General features: G+C 41.2%; 1 pseudogene; it reads right to left on the reverse strand.

The window, feature by feature from the left end:
- Nucleotides 1–3,305: 3,305 nt before the first annotated feature.
- Nucleotides 3,306–4,094, reverse strand: LOC105048064 (lachrymatory-factor synthase-like; annotated as a pseudogene).
- Nucleotides 4,095–12,153: the final 8,059 nt, after the last annotated feature.

Raw genomic sequence — 12,153 nt, forward strand, 5'->3', positions numbered from 1 at the left:
AAAGGCCGGGGGATTGGGCGATACCTATTCGGGGGACCAGACTCAAGCCGGCATCATAGAGAGCTTGTTCGGTAACAAGCTCCCTCTGCTTCGGGACCGACATATCTTTCAGTCGGTGGAAGTCCTCCCGGTCGTCCGCCTCCACCCGACTGTTGTCGTTGGCTTCAGTTCGGGGCACACCCCAGCGGGAAGGAAAGCCCCAAGGAGAAGAAGAGGAAATAAAGAAAAACTGGTTCTTCCATCCATGAATGGACGATGGAAGACCAGTTATGAAGGCAAGACCCTTCCGGGGGTTGAAGAGCCACCACCCTCGGGCTTTAGGGTGGGGTCGGAGCACAAAGAATGCCCGGAAGAGTGAAACACGGGGGTTGGTCGGCAAGAGCTGACACAACAGCGCGAAGAAAATGATTAAACGAACAGAGTTCGGTGCCAGTTGCGCCGGACAGAGTCCGTAATAATCAAGTAGATTCCGGACGAACTCCGGAATCGGAAGCCGAAGACCCGCGCGAAGGTCTTCAACGTATAGCGCCAGATCGCCAGGCGGAGGGTTGTTGACCCGACCGTCGGCCCCTGGAGCAGAGAGCCGAAACTGCTCCGGGATGCGATAGTGCTCCCGAAGCCGATCGACGTTCGGCCCCGAAAGCGAAGAGGCCTCATCTTCCGGAGCCGATCGGGAGTCGTCGGTCGGGTTCCCCGACCGAGCTCCCTGGGTCGGTTTCCTGGCCATTATGCCGGAACCAAAAGAAGAAGAAAGAGAAGAGAAGAAGAAGAGGAGGAGGTCGGGACCACGAACCAGATGGATCCCCTCCGGAAGCAAGGGAGCTCTGCCCGCGACGATTGAGAAATCGCCCGGACAGAGTTTCCCCAGTGAAATGGCAAGTATGGATCCTGGGTCCGGGAGGTCCTATATATATAGGGCCGACCGACGGCCGAGATGCTTCCGCGCCGACCGAAGATCCGCAGATGCGCGACGCGTGGCGGCCGCCGGTTGGCGGAAGGTTCGGCGCGCTTCGTCCCGGGACGGCCGCACCGCCCACATTAAATGTCGGAGGTGCCGGCCAACTACCCTCGACACGCGGCACGCGGGGCGCGGCTCCGCATTCATGCGCCCGTGCCGATTCGCATTCCCGATGGGATGCCTGACAGCGGCCCACTCTCCCACGATCGGCGCCGAATATCCGGTCGTCTGACGCCGTATCGTCCGGCGCCCGATCTTCTGACACCGACGTAACGTCTGACGACGACAAGACGTGACGTCTGACACCTGACGCCGACGTGACTTCTGACACCGACTAGACGTCCGGGTCGCTTGGCATTTATGAGGCGTCTGACATCGGATCAGCCGGCGGTACGGTCGGGTCTACGCGTGCGACAAATCCACTCCCAGTCGTCCGGGGTTGCTGCCCGAATAAAAGCATCGGCCAGCTCACCACCCGACTTAGGAGTGGAGGGGGGCAACTGTTGGGGGATACCCACCGACCGACCGACCGACTGTCGGAGGGCCCGACCGACTAACGGCCCGACCAACCGACTGGTGGCTCGACCGACCGACAGCCGACCGACTGGCGGCCCGCCGACTCCGACTGGCCGTCAGACCGACCGATCGTCGGTCGGGACGACCGACTGACGGATGCCATCACCGGCTAATTACCGGCTCACGACCAACTGAGGATACGTCGGGCGCACCTTTCTCCGACCGACCGAACCCAGAGGTCCGATGGCCGACTCACGAAGAGCTCGCCGACCAACGGAGGGGCCCGACGCCACTCTGCTGGCCACCGACCTAGGGTCGGCCGACTCCCCCGATCGCCGTACAGCCGTCAGACCTTGTCAGCTCTGACACGGACATGCGGCGCGGTTACCTAGGGGCATTGTCCCGCCGAGAGCGTGGTCAACCCTGGTGATTAGACGGCCACACGGCGACATGACGTTTTCACGGCGACTCTGACAGTCTACAGTGAGTTGACAGTTCCTCACTTGTCCGCGCCATTAATGACGGCGCCATACCGTGCTCTACTATATATATACCGGGGAAGGCAACAGTGCAAAGGATCGATCCGCCCGTCTCTCCCACAAATGCAGGCTCGCTCCTCTCTCTCTCTGAGCTCTCCGTCTACATTTCACTGTTGCCCAGTCACCTCTCTGACTTGACCGTCGGAGGGTTTCCGCCGGAGCCGTCTCCGGTCAGTGCGGACTTTCTTTTGCAGATGCATGCTTCCGACGATCGGGCGACGAAGCGATTGGCCGCAACAGAGATCAATCATACTTCCGGGCAAAAGACGCGGCTCGAACCGTCACGCATCCACTAGTTTAAACAATGGACGCTCTCCAAACCTCGTCAAAGACGGCTCTTCTGATAATTGTAATCCATGTGTTGATTCATTATGGTTAATCCAAATAAAAAATCAGCAAGCGGTTAGAATTGGAAACTGAAAAATATCCGTGTCAAAACAAACGCGTTGAATCCACCGGCGGAGATGTATACTGCCGACCAAAATGTTTTAATATAGTTGCATCGTGCTTGAATTCGCCGCATTTGTCATAGTGCAATGCTAAACGCGACACGTAGGTAATAGATGTCGGCAACGCCCATCAGTCGAAAAAAAAAGTTTGCCAGCAGCCGGAGATATCTGGGCAGGCAGCAGCCGGCGAAATGGAATCTGATAGGTAGCAAAGCAATAAATTCGACGTTAACTAAGTGGGTGACGTTGACTATGTGCAAGGTCTCAAGAAGTTCTCACTCCGAATCTTTGGCGAGATCGTGCAATCGGGCATGGCACCACTAGGATTGATCTCAGGCCATTAGTGTTCAATTAATTTCTAATAATTTTACTGGCTTCTCCATTGACATATTCAAAAAATAATAGTTTTATGGTACTGATAAATAATTTGGGATTTTGGGAGGGGCGGATTGAGGATTTTTTTTTTTTGTGTTGGGGGGGGGGTTGACAAAAGATGGCTGTTAGGGGACTTGAACCCGTGACGTTTTACCATTGCACCAAAAATCAGCCCCAACTATAGAAAGCCAACAAAGGCTTGGATCATCTCAGCATCTCAACAAAATAAAAAAAAAAAAAGTCCGATAGTTGAAAAGCGGTCTCATTTGTTGTAATAAAAGGAAAATCGATCACTTTTTTTTTTTTTGGCGTCAGAATCTAATCTCAGCAGTCGCACCATAACATCATCCTACAGGCACCAACACATTCCTGGAGAAATTCTGGATCGATCCTTCAATTAGATATCAGACCACGCAAGATTTTTACATACAACTAGACCCGAATCAGAAGCTAGAACAAATACAGCAATCAAGGGAACTACTTCACTTTATTCTCGAAAAAATGTCACAGCTGATATAATAAGACAAAGGATTTATTCCCACACACTGAACAGCCTGAGAAAGAGAGGAATACAGCGCCGTATTTCATTCAATGGTAGCAATAGCAGGAGGAGCTTTGAGGGCTTCTTCCACTCTCTTCGCCATGCCTTCCAAACCCGTCTGCAGATAAGCAATCAGGCTTTCCTGGGTCCATCCCCTCACTGGTTCCGACTCGAAGGACCACCGATCTTGCACCCAGCCTCTTCATCCTCTTCCTCGAGAACCTTGAACGTCGCCATGTAGCGGCCGAACCCGATGTTGTTGTCAGTGACCTGGTAGCAGTAGCTACGTGCCACTGGATCAAAACCTAGCAGTTCCTCCTTCGCCCACATCACGAGCTCCCCGCCATCGCCTGGAGCGGTGGCGCAATACCTGACGCAGCCCGGCCGGCCTTCCACGCCGGCCGTCTTCTCACACACATCGACGGAGGGAAGCCACAGGTGAAGACCGCAAAAGTTGGAGAGGAGAGACCAGGCTTGATCGGCCTTGTGTTTGGGACACTGATGGAGGCTTTTCCTTCCCACTTCTCTGATTGGTTTTGCTCCATGGTGAAGGTGGTGGAAGGTGGGGTGCCTGATCTAATGCTCTCCTTTTGTACAGAGGGGAAAAGAGTAAATAATAAATAAATGTGTGGGAATCTTTTTGAGACAAGTGTAAATAATTCCAGGCCACTAAGAATAGTTGAGGACCAGCACCATAAAGAAACAGGATAAAAACCATGAAACAGTGTTTCTGTATGCTGCCCACCGACCCATAGGAAGGTTATCATATAGTTTAAATAGGAGAACATGGTAAGGTTATTCTTGGAACCACTCGCAGGTTTGGAAAGTATTTATAGGTACAGCAAATCGGTTTGACTGATGTTACTTGAGAAAATCTGGCTTAATTTGGACTGAGGCCGATATGAGACCAGTAATCACCCTAATGGCTCTTCGCAAAAATAGGAATCACCCTGATGGCATGGTTCCACTCAAATACATTAGACATAAATAATAATCCTGAATTCAAAAACAACGCAAAAGAAAACAAAAATTAAAGCATGAGGATTAAACAGGAAAGTAGGTGGCATTCATAATGGGCCTTTACACTTGTAGCTAAAGAGTGATAAAATGATACAACATAGCTCAGATAATACACCTAATCTTTTTTCAAGCAAGTGATAAATTTGTAAGTTTGTCATTAGAGTTGACACTATAATCAACTTGCGATCGATCCGAATGGATCCATACTGCAGTGTTCTTTAGCATAAATCATGGATGAGATCTGTTCTAATGCCATTTGTAACAATTCAAGATCTCATTTAAAAAGGCTAGTTCAAATATATTATTTGAATTCTTAAGTCCAATATAAGTATACAAGATCTCTTATCCTCACAGCTAATATATTTCTTCTACTATTAAAAGCAAACTTCCCTAATTATCATTATTTGTGAGGTTCTACTTCTTTCAACTTATCTTTTCCAATTTCTCAAAATGCCCTTCAAACACTAAGGTTTACATCAACGCTCCTCCTTTCTTCGAACTTCTCACACTCATGAATTCCGAATTAAAAACAAGATCCGAAGTGTTTTAACACACATCAATGTCATTTCTTTTTTTTTTTTGTTTTCGACAGAGACAGAAGCAGAGCAAAATGTGGCTGCTGATGCACTAATTAAATCAGGCAGATAGCTTTTCAGTGGCTGTGATAGCATCTTGTGGGATTTGGGATGTGAATCCTGGCATGCTATTAGGATTGCGTGATACAAATTTTGTGCATGGGCGGCTGAGTTGTCACACACTTGCATCCGTAGTCTGCAACCCCTTAGCTTAGTAAGATAAGGAGCTAAGATAAGAATTAGCCCTGATGTTGAAGCTTGCAATGCCGATTCTGCTTGAATGTGGATGGTATATCTTGGATTCTGCTTGAATGTGGTTTTAGGCAAACGTAAAGGGAATAAGACTTCACATACTGGCATGTGGTGTGATTTGATCTATCAGTGTCATCAACAAAAGGCCCTTTTGGGGGGTGCTTACAACCGAGCAAATACATTCAACACTTGGAGATCAAAATCCGAATGTATTTTTGTCAACAAAACACAGATATAGGTCATCTCAATCAGAATGCTTCAAAACACGTTTGAGCTATGCTCGGGAGTGCCCTAAATGTATTTTGGAAACTTGACATCTGGTCTCTTTTTTTTTACCAAACTCTGACATGCAATTCTTTGAGTATTAATATTTAATTTTTAATTCTACACACTGATAATTGTTCTACACACGCTTACCTTTTACATCGTAAACAGATAATAATTCTTGTAAACCGTCGTCTGATCCCTGTTCGCAATTCTACCTTTTCTGCACCCACTTATATTTTTCTATACACAGTTATTTGTAACTATATACATATTGGAATACAACCGTGTACAACTGCTAGGAAACGGGAAGTAATTTGAAACTTGGATCAAGTGTTAAAGTCCCAGTCAACAAGGAAGAAAATTTATAATTTAATTAATAGAGAGACCGGCTGTTAGTGTATATTATCCGATCTCATCATCATATGGACATGTGGCTGTAGGTTATTATCTGAGTAAATAGTTCTCTTATGGTTACATCGGCTTGTGACCAATCCGCCTCTTCAGTACTATCTATTGGTCGGCTTAATCCAGAACTACTGGTAGGCAAAACGCTCATCTCGATTTGTCTCCGATTTGCAGATACTCGACTAACATGATTATTTAGACTAAAAGTATGATGTTCAGTTCAGATGGTTACCGATATCAGCTATTCCACATCAATCTATTACAGACGTGCCACCGGAGATACAAACGGTTATCCGGCAACTATCATCTAGCTCGGCAATAATTGTTTTCTGGCTATGTTCTAGTTCATCGTCACGTTGGCAACTGTCCCACGATCTCTATACAATTGGCTATTTTGTTATAACAATCTAACGACTTAATAGATCTCTAACGGCTTAACAGATCTCTAACGACTTAACAAATTTTCTTTAAGATCTAAGCAAGTTCTTCTATATAAGGGGACAAGGTACTCTCCGGGGGTTTGAGCTCATAGAAAAAAATTCTACTAAATTTTTCACTGAAGAAAATTAGAGTTCTATCCACTTCATTTCACTTTCAAACTCATACTTCTTGCTTTCTACTTCTCCATACCTGTTCTCAAGGCTCCGACTAATTTAAGTATCGAAAGATCCTAAATTGAAGGATACCATATAGTTTTAGGACATTTTTTGTAGATTCGTTTGCAGTTTATATCGGCTCAGTTTAGCCCTCAACTTTCAAGCTCGATTCATTACCGATTTCAACATTTGTCCTTCGAAGCCATGTAGCAACACTGGCTATTAAATATACAAATATATTTCACTAGTGTCTAATATTGTACCAAAGCTACTTGAACTTCATTCTCATCAAGGTACGCTATTTAGCTTGTGAAAAGATATAGCTCTGGATTCACCTATATTTTAATAAGCAATTGTTCAGCATCTTTAGAACTGATTCACCATAATTTTATCAAGGAGCTGATGTAGGAAGAAGGATCTGGTAGATGAACATGGGGATGTTTTAAGTATTTTTGAAAGTGAAATTTAAAGGTCTAGCTGAAGCATAAGCTGGATTCCAGAGAGGCTAAAACTACTTGATGAGGAGATCTACCCATCATAAAAAATTAAGATATTAACAATAACCATTAGCAATGATATTTTTATCATCGCTAATAATAAATATTAACGACAGTATTATTGACGATAATTTTTTATCATTAATAATTATTTTATCGATGGTTATTAGCGATGATATTTTTGTCATCACTGATAGTTGTTTTTACTCACAATCAATCACGACAAAAAAATCATTATAAAAAAAATTATTTATTAAATTTATTAGCGATGACAGAAATGGTAATAGCGACGACACTATTAGTGATGAATTTAGTCATCGCAAAAAAAAATATTTATTAAAATTATTAACTACAGCTAAAAGAGTATTAGCGACGGTAATTGCTCTCTAATAATCATTAGCGACGGCATTCTCCATAGCAAAAAATAAAAGTAATTTTTTTATTTATTAAACTTATTAGCGATGGTGTAAATAGTATTAACGACAATAGGTGCCGTCGCTAATAATAATTAGCGACGACAGTATTAGCGATGGAACTCCCATTGTAAATAATAATTTTTTTTTTATTTATTAAACTTATTAAAGACCATAGGAAGAGTATTAGCGACGGTATTTGTCGTCACTAATACTCAACATAGAATATAATTTTTTTCTTGTTTTTTTCTAAATATGATATAATTTTAAAATTTAGAGTCCATATTCACTGTTCATTATTTAAATAATTATCATTAGAGTATCATCACAAAAGATCGTCTCGATCCGATAGTCCTAACTATGTCAATCAATAAAATTTTGATTTCGATGGCCATAAATGACCGCGTAATGATAGAGACCACCGACGGATCTAAAAATTTACAATGATGATTTCGATAATATTTATAGCATAGTATCAAAATTTTACTTCAAACGAATATCAGTATCATGGTCAATTTAGTACGAGATGATTTGGATCGTTAAATAAAAAATGAGTGATCAAAAGATCAAATGATATTTGATTATAAAATAATTTTTTAGATAAATAATCTTTGCTACTACTTTAATTGTTTGTATGGTGATGATTGCAAAATTCAAACCGCGTATATATGAATGATCTAAAAGTATATGTCTCTGGATACTTATTCTTAAAGTCATTAAGTAATTATGCTTGTACTTTTATAAGATCTGCTTAACGTGAATGGTTCATATACACATAATTTAAATTTTATGATCACTATCGTACAAATAATTAAAGTAGTAGCAAATATCATTTATCTAAAAAATTACCTTAATTGGATACTTTTTGGCCTTTTGATTCCTTATTTTTCATTTAACGATCGAAATCATCTCGTGCTAAATTGACCATGATAATGATATCTGATTGAAGTAAAATTTTGATAATGTGATACAAATATTATCAAAATTATTTTTATAAATTTTTGGATCTATCGGTGGTCTCTATCTATCAGATCATCTTGCGATCGTTTGTGGCCGTCGAAATTGAATTTTATTGATCGATGTAGCTGAGCTATTAGATCGAGGTGGTCTTTTATGATGATACTCTAACAATAATTATTTAAATAATAAATGATGAAGATGAACTTTAAATTTTAAAATTATATCATATTCAGAGAAAAATAAAAAAAATTTATATTCTGCCTTTATAATAGCGATTGCATAATAATCGCTGCTATAGGTCTATTACAGTGGTTGCCTACCATTATCATTTATGTATAGCAACAGTTTATGTATTACTATAATTAAAATAAATTTTAAAAAATTTATTTATAATTTTTTTAAAAAAAATTAAAAAACTATTAGTGACGGCATTAGTGACAAAAATATCGTCGCTAATAGTCTACCCAAAATAAATAAAAAAAAAAATTTCTTCCCCCGCGTGCCCTTGTTTATGCCCTCGCACCCTCGTTTCCCCCATCCCCTCGCTTTCTCCCACCCCCTCTTTCCTCCGCCTCTGGTCCCCTGCCAACCCCCTCGTTCCCCCACCTCCCCAAGCCCCAGGCCGCCTCCTGCCTCCTCGAGCCCCCAGTCGTGAGCTACAAGCTGCCTTCCATCTTTCCGAGCCATTGACCGCCTCGAGCCCATCGGCCCTACCCCACCGCCCCCAACCCCGCCGGCCCGACCCCACCAGCCCATCGGCCCAACCACGCGATCCCTGCCCTACCGACCTGACCCCGCGGTCCCTGCCCTACCGGTCCGACCCCGCATTCTCGACCCTGTGGCCCCACTCAGTTAGCCTGGCCCCTCAGCACCGACTCGCGTCGCCTTTCTACAGCCCTATCCCTACGCCCTCATCTCCACAGCCGCATCCCTGAGCTGGCGTCCTGTCTGTTTGGCTGCTGTGCATTTTGAAGAACCTGATAAATCTATGGTTATCAGCTGTGGTGTATATCGACCCGCACTCAGATATAGAGATCTGATCTCAACTTTGTAGTAGATATGATCTACACTGTAGATATGATCTATATTTTTTTATTTTAGATTTCAGATTATGCATGTTATGTAAAGTCATAAGATCCTTGCTTAAATAGTTTATAGATTAGATCTAATGCATGCTAGATTGAAGTGTTTAATCTAGATTCATTATGCTGCATTAAGATTCAAAAAAAAATTTGAATTACATGCATTAAACTACCTGCAAACTTTCAGTGGTATCAGAGCCAAGTTGTTGATGTGAACATAAATACATGAATCTTACATCTAATAAATCAGAAATAAAATTAATTTGATTTATTGATGTTTCATGCAATACTATCAAGATCTGATTTTATTTACATGCATATATGATATGTGTAGTGTAGTTTATTTTCTGAGTAGCCTAGTACTCCTCAAAATCCATGGCAAAGGCCGTCCTACCATAGAGGACTATGATGGAAGAGGTGTCTGCATGAATTGAGAGGAAGAACCGTGAAAAGAAGGCTCATATGATCTGAAATTTTGAAATTTCTATGACTGACATGCTTGCCGAGTCGACTCGACTTTTGGTTCGAGATAGGCTACACAGCCTTAGGCAATCCGCCATCGAGCATCTCGGTTCCTAGTTAACATCAGACTAGAGGTTTCACAGGGATCACTGGATATGGACAGATGTATAGGGGGCCCTTTGCGATCGTGAAGTAGCGAGGAGTACTCCAGTAGATGGTAGAGGGCTCGGCAGAACCGGACCACCCAGCAAGATCTGATCAGGCACACGGGTGGCTCCATCAACACACATTATGGCCAATGAACTGGTAAAAAATCTATACCAAAACTCTTTACTAGAATTGTAAAAATTCTTATACCTATGCTTTAATTAATTTAATTTTATTATTTACTTATTGTAGATGTGGTAGTTGGGTCATCCATCAGGCCACGTACGATTGTGGGAGGCTACACACCAGTCTAAAAGGACCGATAATTACTTAGATTCTAGGTTGCGATAAATCATGATAAAAATTTCAAACTGTATTTATTAAGTTGTTACAGGATCTGATATGATATTAGAACTAATGTATTTCTGAACTATGTAGGCGTATTACGTGAAGTACGTCGTTGTACGGCACGACGATGACCTGTCCACTTAGTCCCTCCTTGACCTTGAGGGATGGCTCACGGTCATCGGAGGGCCGAGTAAGAGCCAGATTATAAAATTCGGCCATAACTTTGATCGTTTAGCAGCTCGATACTCTTCGGCATCATCACAGACCTCGATATCCCGCATATGAAGCAATGTATACGTGGACGAGGTCGTGCTGAGGCTTCTGAGCCAGTGACCTCAGAGCTTTCGAGATGCCGTCTGCGATATGATCATGGAGATTCTCTGAGATCCACAGCTGCACAATCAGTTAGGCTCGTTGTCCCAACCATCATATCAGATAATTCTATTAGTAAACACTTTTACTTATTTTAAGTTTTTATATTTAGAAACTTCATATATTTAGGCTTGAGTCGGAAAAGGGGATCTAGAGATTAAAAATTCAATCTAATCATCTAATTGATGGATCAGAGGTGTCTATAATTTTATATCATCGAATGAAATGTATAGAAATAATCTGTTCGAGAATCGAAAGAGTATATCGAAAGATACATCTCCGTATCGAAAGATATGCCTCCGTATTGAAATTTAAGTCCGAAAAGAAGATTTAGGATGTAAAAATTTAATCTAACCATCCAAATGATGGACCGGAGGTGTCTATAGCTCCGTATCATCGAATGAAATATGTAAGAATAATTTGTTCGAGAATCGAAGTAGTATATCAAAATATACATCTTCATATCGATATATACGCTTTCGTATCGAAACTTATTAATAATTCGAGAATAAAATTTAGGAGGTAAAAATTTAGTCTAACCATCCAAACAATGGGTTGGGGTGTCTATAGTTCTATATCATCGAATGAAAAGTGTAGGAATAATCTGTGCAAGAATCGAAGTAGTATATCGAAATATACACCTCCGTATCAACATATATGCTTTCGTATTGAAACTTATTAATAATTCGAGAATGAAATCTAGAGGATAAAAATTCAGTCTAACCATTCAAATGATAGATCGGAGATATCTATAGCCTGTATCATCGAATGAAATATGTAGGAATAATCTGCTCGAGAATCGAAGTAGTATATTGAAATATACATATCCGTATCGATACATTGGCTTTCGTATCGAAACTTATTAGTAATATTTTATTTTTCTTTATTATAGGATGCTAGAACATTCTATTTTCATCCACTAGCTGTTGGAGAGAATGTACAAAAGCAGAAGGAGGATGAGGAGGGTGACGAGTAGGATCTTACATGAATTTTTTTATATATATACAATTTTGATACTTGTAAAGCAGTATATGTATATAAAATTATATAATTTATATTTTTAATATAATATAGTTAATTTTATATTTATGATTGTGTTAAATAATTGTTATCTTATTTATAACAAGTTTTAAAAAATATTATTGTTTGTTACTGTGATTAAATCAGGTTTTAAAAAATTTAATTATAAATTTTTTAAAAAAAAATAAAAACTATTAGCGATGGTATTAGCGATGGTAAATAAATTTTTAAATTTTAATTAAAAAATAAAAAAACTATTAATGACGATAGTAGCAATGGTTTAATAGTTTTTTAATAATTTTAATTAAAAAAATAAAAAACTATTAGCGATGGCATTAACGACAATAAAACCGTCGTTA

The sequence above is a fragment of the Elaeis guineensis genome, chromosome 7 (assembly GCF_000442705.2).
Source record: "Elaeis guineensis isolate ETL-2024a chromosome 7, EG11, whole genome shotgun sequence".
NCBI lineage: Eukaryota > Viridiplantae > Streptophyta > Magnoliopsida > Arecales > Arecaceae > Elaeis > Elaeis guineensis.